At 40.1% G+C, this 13,790-nt stretch overlaps 1 long non-coding RNA gene across 1 annotated transcript in view; it reads left to right on the top strand.

Annotated features, from left to right (window-relative positions):
- The window catches only part of LOC127139142 (uncharacterized), a 130,526-nt gene that overhangs the window by 99,163 nt on the left and 17,573 nt on the right, over positions 1-13,790 (top strand). The gene's annotated exons all lie outside the window — the stretch shown is intronic.

The raw sequence follows: 13,790 nt of genomic DNA, 5'->3' as shown, positions 1-13,790 counted from the left end.
GCAGCAGCATCTTCGAGCGCTTTGCTTTACTGCCACAACTGCACATTCCAAATGGAGTCTCGGCTGGGTAAGAATGCGCGTGGTGCTGGCCAAAAAACGAGGCGAATTAGCATAAGTGCCATGTTCGATCCATCAGGGGGGGACTCAAATGGCTGCTGGTCCTCATCCCATCCCACTCTTGGCCTTGTTTGTGGAGGAAGTCGTGAACTTGGGGAGAGGGAAAAGGGAGAGGCAGCCTGTTTAAGTTGATATTTGCTCTCAAAGTAATTTGGAGCAGATTTTTTGGAATCAGTGAAAGGGCTTCGCTGTAATTCCCTTTCATGCTCATCTTCTATCTCTGAAGTCACCACGGGGCCTAAACAGCAGCATAAGGATGCCAGATGGATTAGAGGGATTCTCTCTCTCTTTCCCTCTCTCCATCTCTTTCAATCGCAACATGTTTTGTGTACAGGGATCCAGAAGGCAGATGACAGAAGACCAAATCACACTGACTCTTTCTCACTGTCACTCTGTTCTTTCCTCACAGTAACTTACTCTGACATGTCTGTTTTTTTTTTTTTCTCCTGGAGCTTGTTGAACTGATTTCCTCCTTCACATAGTGACTTGCTTGAGCAGCCGCTGGAAAAGGATGACAAAAATTGCTTGGGCTATTATTGTTTCCTATTAGGATGTTTTTTTTCTTTTTGTTCAATTCATGAAAAACATAAGTGTCTCATGCTTTTATGGTAAAATCCAGGTTTGATTTCTTATGCTTGAAGTCTTCTTCTAAGCTCCTATTGTGTGGTTTTAACTGTTCAGTTAAAATCAAAATAAGTCCTAAATATTAACTTTTAAATAATGAATGACATGCATGCAACAGCAGGAGTCAACACTAACGTCTCAGACGTAACACAATGCTACAACACTAGCCACAGAAAGGGATACCCTGTAGGCACTGGGGTTTATTCCTGTTTACCCACAAACTCCAAGACAATGGGTGCCAGGCATTGCCATCAGCCATGGAGGGAACACCTCCCTTGAAAGCAATAAAAGCTGCTGTACTGCTGCCCTGCATTATGGCAAAAGTGCTCATATGAGACTCAAAAAAATGAAGTTGGTTGAGTGTTTCATTTCAGCTTTTTAAAGAATATATTTAGGCTCAGCGTACTGTTCAGAAACAACACTGACTTGTTACTGCACCCTACTGCTTTAGATGGCTTCACATGTTAAAACACACTCCCCTGAATGACAGCTGGAGGTAACATGTTAAGTGCTATCGTGGAAAAAAGCGTAGCTCCCCAGGTCAGAGCCATCTGCCTGTGATCTGTTGGGCGGGTTACGAGGATCCTCATAAATATCTCTCACCAGCTCATCAGCTGCATTGCGCACCATTTTCCAGCCCAGAGCCTGAGCTGTGGACTGGCGGAGACGAGCTGTGATGGATGCTGTGTGGCACGGCCACTCGCAGCACCGAGGGCCACACTGATAACACCAGAGAGTAATTGTGTGTTTGTGTGTGCAGGCCCAGGACAATCCCAGCTTAAGTTCTATTCTACTCACACAAGCAATGAACACAATACTCACATATTATCGACTTTTAAGTGGATACAGCTAACCTGTCAGCAAACAACAGATACAGAGCAACATCAGCATTCATTTGGAGACGTGTTTGTATTTACTGTTCTTTTAGCTATGTTTTAAGTCACAGCTAACTTCAGAGAAAGATATCTAGCTCTTCAGCAAACAAATACTCTATCATGTTCACCAGCTAGTTGCTAAACTTGGTTTATGCTTGGCATTTAGTATACAGTGTTTGGGGTGCACTACATAACTGTTAGAGATAAAAGTTAATTGCTGAGCTTTAGAGGTGCTGATTGGCCTTTTTTTTTAAACCTTAAAACAAAGTCAGTCCAGCAATTTCCCTCACTTCCTGTCTTCAGGCTAAGCTAAGTGGCTGATGGTTTTATTTTCATATTTAGCCTACAAAATGAAAGTGTTGAGAATATCAACACCACTCTCAGGTCTAAAGCTCAGTGTATCTGTTCCCATGTCTTCATGCTAAGCTAAGCTAACCAGCAGCTGTATGTCTAGCAGGAGAGTAGTATCAATCTTCTCAGCAAACTTTCAACAAAAAAACAAACAAGTGTATATCCCCAAAAATGTATGTATTGTATGCCACTGTTGCTACATAGCTGAAGACTGATCCTCCAAACAGATAAAAGAATATACTCACCAAGCATGTGATAACATCATCTGGAATGAATTTTAAAATGGTCCATGAACCCTGCACATAAAAATCATGCAAATTTTCAAATCACTATTTGGCAGCAGTAAGATAATGGACTGGAGGGTTGCCAGTTTGAATCTATGCTTGGGAATTTAGGGCGGGGGTATTGAATGAGACATGATAGTCCCTCCCTGTAAAAAGTGCCAACACAAAGCCCTTGAGCATGGCACAGACCCAGAAGAAGTCCTAAATTCCTGAGCGCAGTGCAGGTATTTCCTCAAGGCTCTTCATATCTTCTATGCTGATGGTCCTGTTTAAATGCAGGCTTAAACAGGCATATTCTTAATGTGACAACCACTTCATGCTTGTGCCGAAATATATTTGCTGCTGACACGTCCCTGGACAAACGTGAAATCCTAGTGTTGGTTGCCATCTCTCCTGTCATGCTGCTTGTAAAAGAATTATTCACTCTCGTCTGTAGCTACGCTGGTGACAAGGCAGCAGTATGAGGCCAATGAAATTACAGCTGTCGTTAGCTGCAGCGGTCACACACGCAAAATGGGAGGATTGAGAGGGTCCTGTTGTTTCTTTGTCAGGCTTTGTGTTTGAATGGGCCAAGGTCAAATGGGGTGGAGCATTGAAAATGTAGCAGATTAAGCCTGTAAAACAGCTTGTACAACCAAATTGCTCACATGAATTGGCAAATGTTCTTTTGGCTGAAACACAGTGCCAAAATAGCACCTGTAGCCAACTTCGCTGCACATCAATAAACTACTTGTCTTTTTTATATCGTTACCATGTTCTTGCAAGAGAAGAAACACCAAATTATAAAGCTTTAAATAAGAGACGAAAACATTAAGAGGTTTTTCGTGTTTTGCCAAGGCCGCCTCCGTAATCTTGGATGAGGTTTTCTTGGGTTTGTCTCGTCCACCACCACCTCACACCTTCCCGGGCGGCTCTGCCTCTCCAGGTGGTTTGACTTTGCAGCCACTTTTCCACTTGAGGACTTAATGCAGACACACAGGCCCAGCTGGAACCCATTAGGCCCATGGCTCAGCCACCTAGGCCAAAAACATAACACCAGCTCAATCAGCTGGTATAGGAGGCCTCTAATGGACAGTGTTTTAATGTTGGGAGTGTTTTAACGTTGCTCCTGGAAATACATCCACTGTTTTAATCCAAACTGGGCCTCAGTGGAATTTACAAATGCTTGTCATTTATTTAAAATCAGATATTTTTAAGATGGAGGGATTTTTAAAGAGATCTCACATCTATAATACCTTATATCAATAATTAAAAGGGACAAATAAAGCTAAAAGAAAAGATGTATTTATAAAATATCCATAAATATAAAACTGTTGTTACTAATTAACATTTTTGTATTTTATTGTATGTAGTTTTCTATTTTTCTCATTCATCCTATGGTCTGACTTCACTGAAAACAGGTGCCTGCTGTCGAAACATTAAAGCTACAGGCCAAAACAATGAGATAAAAAGCATTAAAATGTTCTGTAGAATCAAGGGACAGTTATCTGTCGGTTCATCACCTTAAGCAAACCCATTCATTACGCGTGGTGATTTGATCCTTTATGAAATGCTACATGAAACTAACTAACTGTAGCAGCTTTAAATTTCTTTATACATGCAGATCTCCCTATGTGTCCGCTACAAAACAGTGCTGCTAGCTGATGTTGTTGATTATTGTCTGAAGTGATATTAAGCTCTAGAAACTTGACAACAGTAGTCCCAGCAAACTTACTCTATTACATGTCGATGTGTGAAAGATGAAGGTGTGTGCAGATGGTCTGCAGGTCATGGAGGGCAGTACTGCTGTGTCACACCCACAAACATAGGCTGGTTTAGCCTCTGGCTGACCTGGCATTGGCATGTTGTCAGGTCATAAAGCATTTGGCCAACATGGTAGCAAGTTTTTTTTTCTTTATCTATTTTCAATTGTGCCAAAAACTCTTGCAATATGTTAGAATAATATAAAGTAATCTCAGTGCATGTGTAGCCCGTGTTTGGAGATGCAGGAGATGCTGTGTTTTTGTCTTGAATTTTGTAAAGGATTCCTTAGTCTAGTTTTGGGGTGGCCTTTTTGAGTATGAAGTAATACAGTGTAGTCTGGCCGTGGTCTGGTCTGCGTTTTGGGAGCCAGAATCTGCACCGAGGGTCTTTAAAGGTCTGTGAGGTCGCTGAAGGCTGAGTCGGGCTGAACAGAGAGACATCTGTCCAGGCCTGGAAGGATTTCACGCTTCTGGCCGTCCAGATGATTTAGGCCCTCCAGGACTACCTGCTGGGAGAGGCTCCCAGCGGGTTAACCTGACACAGATGGATCCCCACGCCAGCACTGAACACACACATGGAGAAACACACACACACACACATGTGCACGCACACATATCTGAGGGTAAAGACAGATGCAAGTGTGGACATATAGGAGCAAAAACACACTTACATACAGAGCTGACATGCAGAAATCCACCACTGACACACAGAGCTGAATTTCACACACACTTACACACACACACAGTGTAGACACAGGAGGACAACACAGACAGGCTGATGTATGTCATACCACACAGGCATTACAGAGCTGGCACAAGAAGAAGGTTAAAACAAACACTTAAGATTTTCTTATTTATTTCACGTTCATGCTCTAATCTGGACATTGTTCCAGTGGAGTTTGGATACAGCTTTTTAATAGTGCCTGAATACAATTAAAATTTCTGAAATGCTTCAGTCAGATAGTCAATTGTATTTAAAGAATCAACTGATTACCTGCAACTAAATGGTTAAGTTCATCCAATCAGCATTTCAATCATCACTGTTCAATTTCTATATAATTTCAATTAGCTACATTTTGACTGCCCTCTCTTTTAATTGATCCTCATGGGTATAATAAGCAGTGCAGTCAGCGATAGTGACCTATTTCTTTTTCTGCTGAAAAGATCAATGCCTTTCTCATGCCTGTGGTAAATATGAAGCCTGAGCCTGCAGTGGGTTAGCTTAGCTTAGCATAAGGACTGGAAACAGAGGGGAACTTACCCTAGCTCATTATTATGCAATTCCCCAGACTTTACACTAAGGTGTGCTAACCATCGCCTCCCTTTAGCTTCATTTAACATACTTCTGCAGTTTATTTGGCATTTCTAGAAAGCTTGGAATTTAGATCCTACATTTCCCACAATGCTGGAGCTGGAGCAACTATTTGACCAAATCATAATGTGTGTGGTGAATAACCACAACAAAATGAGTTTGATTACTCATTAGTAAACCACGGACTAGCCTCTTTTTGTTTTAATATGCATTCAAAATTTTTCTGAGAGCTTTTAAAGTTATATTATGTTTGGTCAAATTGAATACCACCCACTGAAAAATAAAAATCCTGATTTTCTTTTAATGGCTAACCAAATTTGCCAGAGTGGGATTGACTTTCTCGTCCCCGTCATTTCTCCTAATTCTTTAAAGCTGGGTATAAACTTCTCTCTGTGGAGTGGCAGGGATCAGCAACATCTGGCCAGGACATAAGGAAACGCCTCTCTCTCTCTCTCTTACTCTAACAAACACACACACCGCACACACACACACACACACACTAAGGCACACTGGTACTCAGACGTTCACTCCAGTGAGCGTGAGGCTCATGAACATCTGGCTTCCCAGACTTCCCTACAGGGAATCAACTTTTTGTTGTTTTTAACCAACTGCCTCTCATTTCATTTCTGGTTCTTCTTTACTTAGAGTCCATATAAATTATGGACAAACGTAGTCTTGTCTTATTTAACCTTCCTTCCTCCTACATTATAGCTCACATTTTATGTCTTCACTTCAGAGGTTTGTACATGTACAGTAGTTAATTAGCTGATGTATCAGTTAATTTATCTTTCTCATCACCCACATATTTCATTTGTTGTGGCTCATGCACCATATGTAATTTTGACACCACTTTTTAATCATTCACTCTTCACACTGGCTTTATAAGCTGTAACTTTATTAATGATTTCAAACTCTGTGTAATGCTTTATAGATCAGATATAAGTTATTAGTCAGGACATCTTTTGTTTATCCTGCTCCAATGAGCAGTTTGACCTCTGACCTCCTTTACAACTTCTTATTTACAACTCTACACTTTATCACTGACTTATAAATATTGTTAGAAACTTGGAAACACTTTTAAATGCAGGTCTGGTGGTAGTTATCTGTTTTTAACAGATTACCATTCATGATTGTAGACTTGATCACTAATTAGAAAAAAGAGGAAAATTTGACTCTGTATTAATAACTTTATTTGCAAAGTTAACTACAGACTTGGTGTTTGTTAACCTTATTAGTATTACTACTAATGACAGTAACATTTATAACTGTAGAAAAGGATTGTTAAGTCTCTAATGAAGACTTATTAAGTCTTATTAAGTCCAACTAATTCTGGATTTCTGGAGCCAATGCTGTTACTGATTTTAGGGAATACAAAATTTTATATCGATATATATTCTAAATAATATCTTAATCATTTCTTAATCACATCAAGTGTTTTTTTCTGCATTATTTTTATTTTAAAAAAGTTTTTATATTATTGCATATATCCAACAACATATCAATATTGGTTATTGATATATCTGTGATGGGCTGATATTGGTCAGGCTTTGTTATTAATGACCCCACTGTTTCACAACCTGGAAACTTAAAAGCTCATACTAAAGGATTAAAACTGACCCATAAAGTAATACTATATAATTTATTAACTATTGATAGAGTTATTAATAAAGGATGCCTCATCAAAAAAAAAAAAAAAAAGTACAGTACTTTTTTTGGGTTTTGTTATCTGAGACAGTGTTTAGAACAAGAAAAAATGTGCAGTGCATACAAAGCACACAGCAGTCTCAGAGAACCACAAATGCATTCACCTCCAATTACTCCTCTCTTTAATTCATCCGTCTAATCCCATTTGGACTCTGTGGGGCCTGTTTTGGTTTCTTTGTGAAGCAAGTGAGCCAAATAAACAGTCGAAGCGAGCCGCTGTGTTGGTTTCCTCGGGGAGCGCCCTGCCTCTCACCATCGGCCCATCAGGGGCCTGTTTCTACACACATTAGTGGTTAATTATTATCAGCCTGCAGCCATAATGAGCGCTGCATCGACCTGCGGCTATATGTGTAGCAGTAATATTACTTAATGGAAAAACAATCAGCCAGCTTTTCCCATTGAGCAGTTTAGGGAGCTTGCATAGATAATAGTGGATTGATTAGAGAGAAGATAGGAAAGATTTCTGTGTGTGTGTTTCTGAGGGTGTGTGTACATGTGATAGGGAGCTAGTAGGTATTTGTTCACAAGTAAAACCTGTTTTTACATTCACAGTAATATGATTTTTAAAAGTTTTTGACAGTTGCAGGTAAATTCAAATAAATTTAAAATATATGTATGTATGACAAAAATAAAAAAGAAGAAAATAATAATAATTTTCGTACCTGGGTGTACAGTCTGTGTTACGCTGTGAATATTCTGTCCACCCAGTGAGTTGCTAAGCTGTCAGAACTTGTGTAATTCATTACTTTATTGAGCAAAAATGACCTTTTAACCTGCTGACGCTCTATCAGCATATATTTCAGAATCATTGCTGGCGGTGTGGACGAGAGAAGGTGATAGATTGTGAGAGAAAAATGAAAAAGGAGTGATGGAAAAGCAAGAAATTGAACAGAAAACCAGTCAACACCATTATACAATGTGTTTGCTTATAGCACAGTGGTGCAGTTAGATTTTATATAATCCGTCTGCAGCTTCACTTAATAATATATCAAAGACCTGTTAATCCTACGGAAAACTTATAGGTGTAATAATAAGAAGCTTAACTCAGACCTTGAAGCCTTCGGTTCCCTTTGCTGGGGCAATCTGTTAATTATCTTCTCTTGTGTTATTGATTAGTTACACACTGATTGAAAATTGAGGTGATATACCGTGTTTTTTTTTTTGTTTTTTTTTGGGTTTTTTTTGTTTTGTTTTTTAATTTCGCCTGCCTCCCTCCACTGATCTGTTTCTCGGATCAGTCAGAGCTGAGTGAAACTCCAAAGGAGACAAAATGTGGCCTGACTTAACACTATAATGAAAAACTGTGGCTTTTCACATCTGTCTTCAAATAAAGCTCTGACCAAGAAAAGATCTTTGCAGAAAAAGAAAACAAATGCAGAAATATGGTTTGAAATGCAGCCTTGCATGCTATTTTTCTTTTGTCATTTGTGAAACGAAGAGTTTCCAGGACCTCTGTTGAGACATTTGGCCGACTGAATGTGAACGTGACTGGTCTGTTCTTCACATGTCAGTGATCCATTACAGGCTGATCCATCAAAATCTATTTTAGCTATTTGACTACTCTTTCCACTTTTATTATCTTTATTATTATCATAACTGCAGACCCTTGGGGGGGGGCCCGACCCCTAGGTTGGAAACCACTGCACCAAGCTTTTTAACTGCGCTGTACAATTAAGTAGTTAAAACTACTCCCACATCAACCAGCTCCAACAGTAAAATGCTGCTTACACACTGATGCATCACTATTAAAAATCAATCAGTGTCATATATTATAGCTCAGCTGCCATTTTCTATGGAAAGTCTACTAAAGTTAACTTTAAGTGCTATATTGGTACTTTTTATTTAAGTAAAGGATCTCAATGAACTTGACTGCACTTGACTTGGCTGAATTGGAAATACAACAAGTACCCACAGAGGCATCTTTACCACTGTCATATGCCCCATATGTCCTCAGTTATTTTTTACCATTTGACTTAAACAAGATGAGAAAAGTGTAACCAGAATGCTATTCTTACATACAGCCTGACGGAGCAGCATCACACTGCTCTGAGGTCTGTATTTGTGAATTCCTGCGGAGACGTGGGAAACACGCACACCCACTCACGCACACGCGTACAACCTCTGGATTCCCATCCGCCGACTGGGAACGGCTGGCATTTTCCAAACGTTGACATGTAAACTTCCAGTCTGTGATGAGTCTTGACCGCACACTTGTCGTAACTCGGGGGTAAAGTTTCTCTGCTGGTGCTGAAGTTAGCTTTTATAATCCCACTGAGTATTGTTGCCATTCCTCTCTGAGACCACTGGCTAATGCTAGCAGTGAGCTAGCTGTTGACTTAGTGGCAATAATGAGCAGTTAAACAATCAATTTCTTGTTACATTTAATGTGTTTTTAGTGGTAACAACCAAAAAAATCTTTATTCATTTTTCTGTTCTTTCTTTTTTTGAGGTTGCTCAAGGGCACTTCAGCAAAACGTTACAGGTTCCATTCTGGACCTTATCGACCAACCGTTTCACTCTCTAAAATCTAACTTTTTTCCCTCCGCCAACGTGTAATTTTTCTCCCGGCACGTCTGGTTTCCAGCACATTGTAGCATTGCAGGGGGTCGTCCATGCACTGACACAAATCTGATCCCCGACCAGCTGTTAGAGACGGCTCATCCTCTGTCGACAAACATCTGCGGTTCATCTCCACAGTTTGACGGGAAATGCAGGACCTCGGCTCCCTTATGCTCCTCTCTTTCCTCCCTTTCTCTCATTCCTGCTTTCTCTCTGATGTTTGTTTTTGTCTCGCGGCCATCTGCTCCTGATGATTTCTGGGACACAATTTAATACACAGGAGCAGGCGGAGGTGAAAAGAAAACAGATTTCGTCGGCATTTAAAGTAGAGCTGCTTCTTTTACTATTTTTGGTTTTGTGTGTGTTGTAACCTCTTGGACGTTATCATTCACTCAAACATGTCTTCCACATTACATGTTTGACCTTTCACCTCTGGTTGGTCACAGCCAAGATGCAAGGTGTTCAGCCTCACACCTGTTAGCAGAGTCACAGCAAACAAAAATATGAAAATATAAATCAATGTGCATGATTCTTTTTCCTTTTTTTTTTTTTTTGCTAAAACACTGGAGAGTGTTTGATCATTGCCTCATTGTTGAAGTGATGATGATTCATCACCACAGCAAAGACATACCACCATGGAGCAGTGGTTGTGATTATCAGTCTAACATTATACAACATTTTATAGCAACTGAGATAATCTGTTTGCATTTTTCCAACAAAACATACTTTATATTAAGAGTAAAAAATTCTCTTCTGCTCAAAACCAGCTTGTTTTTGAGTTAAAGAAGACTGTGAGGTATATATAATTTGTTGACATCTGAGTTATTAGTTGCTGCCACTAGAATACCCACACTTTGCTTTTTTCCCATAAGCATGTTTTTGCAGTTCTTAACCAATTATGTTCAATGTCAATTAATTTGTTAATTATTTCTGCAATCAACTAAACACTTAATTGTAGTAGTAAGCAGGAGATTTTACAGTTGAAAAATAGACTTGTGTAATAGTGACACTGTCTAAGTTGCTTCAAATATACATTGTAATATTAGCTTAATATAAGCTAATATTGGCTAATAATCAGCTAATAATGATAGTTAGTTTTACCTTGAACATACCCAAACAAAAGGACAGGGTTTTTAGCTCAGTACTTATGAAGAAATTAGTTATATTTGAGCTTGAACTATAATTATTTAAATTAAAAGATCGACTTAACATAACATTACGCTCAGTTACATTGCATCTTTTCATGAGTAGAAGTAAAATTAAGATAAAAGCAGAGATAAATCTAACTTGACTACTTCAATAATTTCAGTACATGCACAAAGAAAACATTATGATAGTGTGATATGTGTGTTGACACCATGAACAAACAACACTACAGTGATATCATCACACATTTTTGAAATCATAACTGGACAAGCCTCAGTGCATAGATAATGAACACACACATACATGACAGGAAAACAGAATGATGAAGATGAAACACATGCGCACTGAGAGACTGACGTCAAACACACACGCACTCACACACACACACACACACACACACACACATACACATATCTAGACAGACAGACAGAGTTATGCTTTAGATGGCATGTCACAGACCACACATTGCGCCGGCTGTGTGTTAAAACAGTTATTCACGGTCTCGCATTCTGCCGGCCAGATCCAGAGATGAGTTGCCCCGGTAACCTTGAACTTCTGGCCTCCGTGTGTGTGCGTGAGTGTGCGTGTGCATATGATGATGTGTGGACATGGGTATGTGAATCTTTGGGAGTGCATGTTTAAAAAAATGATTGTTCATATAGTGAATATGTATCAGTGAGGATGATGATGTTCAGAGCTAAACCGCAGCTAATGCAATTAAAATGGTTTTGTGGTTACTGTACTTGAGCTTACCCAGTTGTCCACCAAATTAATTGCTCACGACTTCAGCAAATTGGATTCATCGTCACTGGTGGAGCAGACAGACCCGCTGAATATGGGAAGCTTTACTGTCTTTTGTCAAGCGAGGCTTCATAAATAACTTAGACTTCCTCCTCTGGATGCCTGCCAGTGGCTCTTCACTATAAACTACACAAGCTCCACGGCTTTCTCTGAGCAGCCAACTGCAAAATGGACTGCCGGCTCTTGACCCCTTGAGGAGTTCAGAGCCATATTTGAGCTAATATTTCTGTAAGGGAAAGCTAAAGTGATCGACCACCCTCCTTTCTGCTGTCTTGTGTGTCCACGTGTGTGTGTGTGTGTGTGTGTGTGTGTGTGTGTGTGTGTATGTATCTGTAAGTAATCCAAGAGAAAGCCTGTCAAAGGAATCCCTATTTTTGGCTTAAAAACTAATTGATAATTATGTGTGTATAGTCTTATATATATGTGTTAGTCCTACGATGGACTGGCGATCTGTCCAGGGTGTACCCTGCCTCTCGCCCAATGACAACTATGATAAGCTCCTGGCTCCCTGCAGCCTTAAGATAAGTAGTAGTAGCAGACTCTCATGTCCTGGTTAGTTTTGAAATCATTCCCTCTTGTGCCTCATCTATGTCTTTATAGTTAATCATTCTGTGTATATATAGTTCTGTTTTTTTCCTCTCTGGTTGTCAGAGTAATGTCGAGTTATGTTGTGCCGTTGACTGTGTCTTTCAAGCTCTTAGTGTTTACCTACTCACCCTGGGGTGGGACCATTCTCTCAGTATATTATTGATTTTTAAAGCTGTCATTTTAAGCTAAAATAGTTACGTATTGCTGCTCAGTACAGGTCAGAAAAACTCACCTGTTTTCTCACCGCTTTTTTAAAACTTCAAGTTGAGAGAAACATCCTCACTGGGGAAAAAGACAAGAGAAACTAATAGTAAACCTTGTTTAGAGAGAGTAGAGAGCTTTCTGCGTTACTTCCTCTGTGCAAGCTCTTGAAATGAAAATACCTTATTTGTTTAGCTCTCCTTTGCATAGGGATAGGCTACCTGTCCAAGCTCAGGGCAGGTCAGAAAGGACCAGTACTATCATCACTTATATCTGTAAGTTTAATGTAAGTTTACAAAATTTCAATCTCTTAGTTTTTTTCATGTTCAGAGAGTATGCATGCTCACTGTTGGCATGTGAAAGTATGCTTGGCGACAACTTGCAATGAAGAATACTATCCCAAATGTATGGGATATGTATGGCTAAGCCCCTGTGACCTCAAGATTCTCCAAGTGTTTCCTGTGTCTTTCTGTTTTTCCTTAGTATCTCCTACGCCTGGTCTGTCAGTGTGTGTGTGCTTTTCTGCATGGGTGGTTCAACTTGTCACGATTCTCGTAATACTTCACCTGTCCAGCAGATGGCCTCAGACCTTCTGCCTGTTCTCAGATCTTATCCAGCAGCACTGGTGCACTCCATCATAGAGTGCTGCAGGGATGATGTATCTTTGTTATTGCTTCCTTGTTATTGCAGAAAATAATCTCTGTGATAAACAAAAGTTGATAATACTTAACTAAATACAATCACTAGAAGTAAAAATTGACGAGGGAACCAGAAATGCTACTTATAGCTGACTTTAGAACTCATTCCTGCAGCAGTGTTAACATGTGACAGGGCTAATTATCAGCTAGCAACTCTGTTCTCCCCAAACCAAAGAAACCAACAAATAGTCAGTGCCAAAAATTCACACCCCTTGGAGAGCACAAATGTAGGAGACGCTATTACTGCAGAAAGATAAATAAAACTGCTGCTTGCCTACTGACATTCAAAATTTCCAGTACCTTGCTATACACATACACAAATACAAACACATAAGAAGCACTTGCACACATTTTCACAGCTTATACAAACATGCATACAAATCCCCCCCCCCCCCCCCAACACACACACACACACACACACACACACAATTCATCATAGCACCTGAACAGTGATAGTTCTCCCGTCAGGGGGAGGGTTTTCTTCCCCCTGACAGTGAGAAGCCTTCCCATCCTCCGGGTGGCCACAGAGGGGCCCCACGCATGGATGACATCAGCGCTCAGCCTGGAGGAGCCCGTGACAGCCATATGTAAATTGAATATGACTAATCGCTCCCCCGCATCACCTCTCGCCACCTCCAGGCCGCCACGATGAAAGACGGAGGAGAGGGAAATCTCCACAAGCGCGTCTGCTTTTGAAGTCTGAGAGGAGGATGAGAGGGTAGCCAGCCAGACAGACAACACGTAATGCAGCCATTGTTTTATTGTTAATAGTCATATGAAAAAATGAA

This window comes from Lates calcarifer, linkage group LG7_2, assembly GCF_001640805.2.
Source record: "Lates calcarifer isolate ASB-BC8 linkage group LG7_2, TLL_Latcal_v3, whole genome shotgun sequence".
Lineage (NCBI taxonomy): Eukaryota > Metazoa > Chordata > Actinopteri > Centropomidae > Lates > Lates calcarifer.
This window is presented reverse-complemented; position numbering and strand designations above follow the sequence as displayed.